Source organism: Coenobita brevimanus, chromosome 93, assembly GCF_032717465.1.
Source record: "Coenobita brevimanus isolate Jiangsu-jjx chromosome 93, ASM3271746v2, whole genome shotgun sequence".
In the NCBI taxonomy this organism is placed as follows: domain Eukaryota; kingdom Metazoa; phylum Arthropoda; class Malacostraca; order Decapoda; family Coenobitidae; genus Coenobita; species Coenobita brevimanus.
In genome coordinates, this window is record NC_137046.1 from 1044541 (window position 1) to 1051029 (window position 6489).

Consider the following 6489-nt stretch of genomic DNA (forward strand, 5'->3'; position numbering starts at 1 on the left):
TAAGTTTACGGAAGTAAAACACCTTGCATCCAAAAATCGTTAAAGTGAAACAGACGGACACAGCCGCTCTTACCTGTGCCCCCACACCTAATAATAACAAACAACAGTGCAGTAGCCCCAATACCAAATTCAAAAAAATAACTTTCAAAAGATGAAGCACTGCTGTAGATGTAAGGACGTAAATACTAAAAATAACGTGGAAACAGCTACCAAAATAATGGAGAATAATTAGTAGGGATTAAAAGGTACAACTAACTAAAATCACAGCAACACGAACAGTCAAATCAATCAGAAGACTGGATAAAAAAATAAAATAAGGACAACCTAAGGAAAACGGCCAATATATTACAGCCACCAAGTTTCTTCTGGGTGAAATATACGAGTATAAGGGAGAAGAATCTGAACGGTTCCAGCTTTCGTAGATGAGACAGATCTCTTCAATACCATTTTTTATACATTAATTTTTATTATCCCAACATTATTTTTTCTTGCAAATGTCAGACGAGTTTATTCTTCCAGGTAGAGGGCTCCAGTAGTTAATGAACTAGAAAAAATAATCTCCTTTATTCTTCTACTATACCGTATGATAGGGTTTCTTTTTTTTTTTTTACAACCTCCAGACGAATGTATTTGTCTAAGAGGAGACATGTCGAGGTAAGGGAGCTTGAAAAATCACAAATTTCCTTCAGTATAATGACGTCTTCTCGATTTCAAATTCATGGCGTGACCACAAAAGCCATTTAGCTTATGCGTGACCCTCTCAGTAACGGCAGATTATTATATTTTTACAACTGACGAGTTATCTTTGGGAAATATACAGGCGTACAGAGGAAGAACAAACAAGAGGAGATCCACTGACTCATAAGGAGGGTACTAAAATCTAACCAACATGTGTAAGAAAAGGACTGAAAAGAGAAAGGCTCTTCCCCACCATATCATCAGGCGAAAAAAATGAGGGCAGGGGGCAGGGAAAGCGGTAGAAACAAATCATGTAATTTAGAAACAAACATGGAAGTTTTTACAGCAGAGGCAGAAGAGGAAAAATTATGCACTATGTAATCATTGATACATGAATCTGGAAATGAAAGAGAATACACGATTACAGAAGGTTCTCATAACTAAGCAATCGTCTCACTCTGATCAGTAAACACGTTGGCCTTGAAATGCAGAACACTGAACAAAAACTCCGGGCCTGTCCGGGATTTGAACCCGGGACCTCCTGCACCCAAAGCAGGAATCATACCCCTAGACCAACAGGCCGTACACAGCACAGGCGTTAACATAGCACTGGTCACAGGTCGGGCTGAGAGACTACCGGTAATTAAAGGGCCCGACGGAGTAACACCAAACCCAACTAAATTGAAATCGGGATAACGGAGGACATAATAATGAATTTCAAACACACGGCACCTTCCGAGTTCCTCCATGGAGTTCCTCATATTTCATGACGATGCACCGTTAGGACTCCGGAGGAGAAAAAAAAAAATCCAGTGTCTAAACTCCATTTTCTCGGTTTATCGATTATCGCTCGTTCGGCGTTACTCCACGGACAGAATTAGTTAAGCTATCGTACAAAGAGGAGGAGCATTTTCTTTACATAAAATTATACACAGGTGTGTTAAGCACTAAAGGCGGCGTCAGAGGCCAAATAATGTACCGCTGCTAAAGGAGGAGCATTTTATCCACAGCCAGTCATATATGCACAGCACGGAGAAGGAAATGTTATCAACGTGAGGTGAGTGGAGAATGAGGAAAGACCAAGCACCAGGTGGAAAGTCAACAGAGAAAGTGTACTGACATAACATGGTGGATAAATGAATGAGAAAAAGCCTGAGTTAATGTGAGAAAGAACAAAAAGAAAAGGGGGAATAAATGAGAATGTTACGAAAGAGGGGACGATTCAGATACAAAATGGAAAGCATAATAATGTAAAAACAAAGATCGAGAGACAGACGGAAGGATAAAACTGAAGAGTATGTGAGGAAGGACGGCTTAGAGTGTGTGTGTGTGTGTGTGTGTGTGTGTGTGTGTGTGTGTGTGTGTGTGTGTGTGTGTGTGTGTGTGTGTGTGTGTGTGTGTGTGTGTGTGTGTGTGTGTGTGTGTGTGTTGTATCTTCCACAGCACAGTGACTCTTCAAACTGATACTGTGGCTAGTATGCCTGACAAAGTGGTTAATCAAAGTACCATACAGAAGTAAGGCCCTTTATTTTCTGCTGTGTAAGGTTTCGCCCTGTGTGTTTGAAGAGGCCAGAAGCAGGACGAAACGTTACACAACAGAAAATAAAGTCCCTTACCTCTAAATGGTGCTCTGACTGACTTCTCTAATTATTTCTTATATACGCAGTAGGCTTCTCTGACCCATCCACTGCGTTGATTATATTTATTACTGCTACCGCTAGACGATTCAATTAGCCTTGGAGATCATTCGAAATGATGGGAATAAATCTTCTATCTGTATACCCAGGCTGCTTCCCCCAAAGAAAGGGAGGTAGCCGAGACAGGACGACACACTTCCAATTTAGTCATCCACACACAGACACACACACACACATTTATTCGTATCTCAGCCCCAAGGGGATAAATAATCTTCAATATACGCTATTGTGCTAAGTGTCTCCCAAAAATCATAATCGTCTGTAGCTACAATAAGACGTCCTCGAACTGAAGGGGTTAATGCTCTTTGCCGATAAGGATTCTTCTTTAGAACATATTAGGTCAAAGTACAGTTTGCTATTTGTTAATTATATAATCATGTAACTGCAGTCCGATTTTTCTCCCTCCGTTATTGCTTTTGAGGGATAGTCTCGAGAAAAGGACCCCCTGACTTCTCTGTCACTACTCATTAACAACCTATCCTCACAAACACTACCCTCCCTCACACACTCAACGTTCTTGTCACCCACCTTGTTCTTGATATTCTTGAAGCATTTCTACTTTCACTGTCTCCGAAACCAATATTTCCTGATTAAAATAAAATCATCAGCCATCAAATCTAACCAAAATCACCGTTCCTTGGCAAATCTGAAATCAAGCAGACACAGTTACACTCCTAAGCCACGTCCCAATCAAGTCTCTTTCCTCCTGTTCCTCGCATTCCTATGTGTCTTATAAATGATTTCTCTCAGTTTTTCTTCCATCATTTATTCGCCATTCCTTTTCGTACTCTTATCTCTCGCTCTCATTTTGTTCTCTTAACGCCATCCCAGTACTGCAGGAACAAAAAGAATCCATTAAGCATTAGTTGTCCATTGAGAGACACAGGTTATAATCGGTCGCTTATTGTCTGTGTAGTTTCCAATGCACCGCCAAACAAAAGGGCTAATGGATGTCGACTGCCCTATGTCTCCCCCCTCCCCTCCCTTTTGTCTCTCTCTCCCCAACCTCCCTCCTTTCTCTCCCTTCTCCTGCCTCCCCTCTCCTCCAACTTCCATGCCCTTTGTCTCCCTCCTCCCCTTCCTTCTGTTTCTCTCTCCCCAGCCTCCCTCCTCTCCCTCTCCTTCCCCTGCCTCCCTTCTCCTCTCATCTCAACCACTGCCTCTTTGTTAGCCCTTCACCCACTTCCAGGTAACTTCGTACCCTTGTTCTCCCTCCCCTTTACATATCATAACCCAACTAAACATAACCTAATATGGAATACAGTCCCTAACCTGCATTAATGTAATTAGACTTTATATTAACCTAATTAACGTAAGCCAATCTACCCACCAAACTAAAGATACCTTTCCAGCCTTCATCTGTCTCGCTGCAACATAAGCTTATCAAACTAATATACCTAAATCTATGCAGACAAATCTAACAAAACTTTATGTAACCTGTCTTAACGTGGCTAAACTAAAGGAAACCTAGCTAGCCGCCGTTATGCGAATTCTCAACCCCAATTAACCCATTCCTTCCTACACATCACGTATCTAACCAACTAAACTAATCTTGAACTAGAATAACCAAACTAACTTAACCTAACTTTCGAATACATTATCAAGCCTTCCTTCACCTCCGCCTTAGGATATTATAAAATAATGCATGACGTAATCCACCCATTCCATTACGGTAAGATGGCTTAGTAAGAATTATTATCGCAATCTGCCTATCGATATCCTGTATCATAAATTTCTTGATGCTCTATTAGTGCTAGCCTTTCGGTATAGCACCATACAATGCCATGCCTCTGCCTTCCCGATTTCAGTGTTACCTTAGAATACCGAAATATTCTCTCTGAACTTGGATATACTTTCAAGCTGTTGTGGTCCAGAATACTACTGAGTATTTTGTGACTGAGGAGCTTTGACGAAGGTAGTGAAACATATCCAAGGCAAACTGATATCTGTGTGTGTGTGTGGGGGGGGAGGTAAATATCAATGTTATAGCGATACTAGCATGTACATTCGACCAAAAAACTATCCCAGCCTTCGTTTGTACATTTTGAAACAGTGGACTAAACGTATAAAAACATTTAACTATTCATACTTGCATATGGTAAGTAATGTTATCAGTACGACATGAAGAACTTTATGCTACATGGAAGTAAACAGTTCATTTCAGAAATATTTACTTACAGAAAAACGCGTTAAACGTGTTAACAGCGCTCAATGTGAAACCATCAAGCATCCGTGTAAAGATCGTTTTTAGAAAGAGTGTACCATGTTCAATGGATGTATGGACGGGCTTACAAGAGAGGTAAAACAAAAATCAACTGGTAAGGAATGATTAAAAAAAATGGAATATTTCAGATCTAACGTATGCAACTCATGCTGCGTTACTTGCTAACTATGAACACGGTTTTTGTAACCAGGTGCAGAGTTGTCAATGAATGAGAGCAATGACATCTAGAGTTAATGTAAATAATGGATGATACGGTGGTTACTGATACAGTGACTCACGGTATAGCGTACTGGTTAGTGAAGAAAGACTTGTATTGTCCTGTTAGGTCGCGGAGAACAAAGTGAAATTTGTCATCATTAACTTGACAATATCCGCCATATCATGCCATGACGGTCAGGTGTTTCGTGGGGAAAAGAGGGGAAGGGGAGATTAGGGGAGGGGAAAGGAGGCAGCGACTTACCATATAGGGTCACTGGTGGTGGTGGCGATGGTGGTTGGTGCATGTATTGCTGTAAATAAACTACCGCACTACTTCTGCTATGTTTTATGTACAGAAGCCAACAGTACACACATAATACTAAGGGGGAGGGAGAGGCAGGAGAATGTTCCGAGGAGGCAGTGATTCACCTAACGTGGTCACTGGTGGTGGTGGTTGGTTATGTATTATGCACTGCCAACACCAGTACAATACACAAATTAACCTACTCCCTTACATACATACTAAATGTTATACCGCCACTCTTTCAACCTCAACTGAAAATTATAATCTATCTATTAAGTGATCCTTCAGTGCTCCGATAAAAGCGTAGGAACCCTGAGCTAGGTTATTTATTCCAGACACATGCACAAGGCGATAATGTATTACTAAAATATTCGCGTACCCTTCTACTCTAAGTTACAATACTAACACAACCACCAGCACCACAACCTTCTTCATCCCACCACCAATACCATAAGCATCTTCATTTCACCACTACCATGATTGATACCATCATCAAAATCCCCTTCCTTCTTCCATCGCCATCACCATCTTTCTTAATACCACCATCATCACCACCCTCTTCTCTCATTCTGCCATTAACACCCCTACTATCTCAGCAAGTTAATGAGAGAGAGAGAGAGAGAGAGAGAGAGAGAGAGAGAGAGAGAGAGAGAGAGAGAGAGAGAGAGAGAGAGAGGAAAAATGATATCCCAAGCCACAACTGAGAAATCTTAAGTTTTTATTATTACTATCGCCAGACTATTTTGTTAGAGTTAGGAGAGGATTCCCGCCCATCAAAGGTTAAGAGGAGTCTATAATAACCTTTCAGAACGTAAAACTTCTTCACCATCTTTCTTATATAACGGAGAAGCACTTTTATTCCGTGTAAGAGAGGTTTCCATTCCTTTAAGAGTTACGCAGTGCTCAAGTTTCTAGGCAGTCTCTGTTTTTGTGGTCTCGTGTGTGTGTGGGGGGGGTCAAGGGGTACTGGATACGCACCTCCTCCTCCCCCCCTTCCCCCGTTATAAGGTGTGTAGTGGTGCGTCGTCATGGAGTACTAAACACACCCTCCAACCCCAGACGCACCCTTTTCACGCTCCACCGCTCGTACGCGATAAGGCATGAAAAAAGTGTAGGTGAATTGAATATCTAATTGTAGGTCAGACAGGAAGGGGGTGGCGCAGAGGAGATGACGGGGTGGTGGTGGTGCTAGTGATGTGATGGGTGTCTCACATTTCACAGAAACTTATGTAAAGGTAATGTTCACCATAAAACACACACACACACACACACACACACACACACACACACACCTTAGGCATAACTTAGAGTTAAAACCTTGACTAACATATTACTGGGACTGTCGCTAAACTATTTCACTCAGCTTGGGAGACACCCCTCTGACTGAG

At 41.6% G+C, this 6489-nt stretch overlaps 1 non-coding gene across 1 annotated transcript; it reads right to left on the minus strand.

The window, feature by feature from the left end:
• Positions 1-1188: 1188 nt before the first annotated feature.
• On the minus strand, positions 1189-1260 carry TRNAP-UGG (transfer RNA proline (anticodon UGG)). Its single transcript has one exon. It is a non-coding gene; the product is annotated as a tRNA-Pro (tRNA).
• Positions 1261-6489: the final 5229 nt, after the last annotated feature.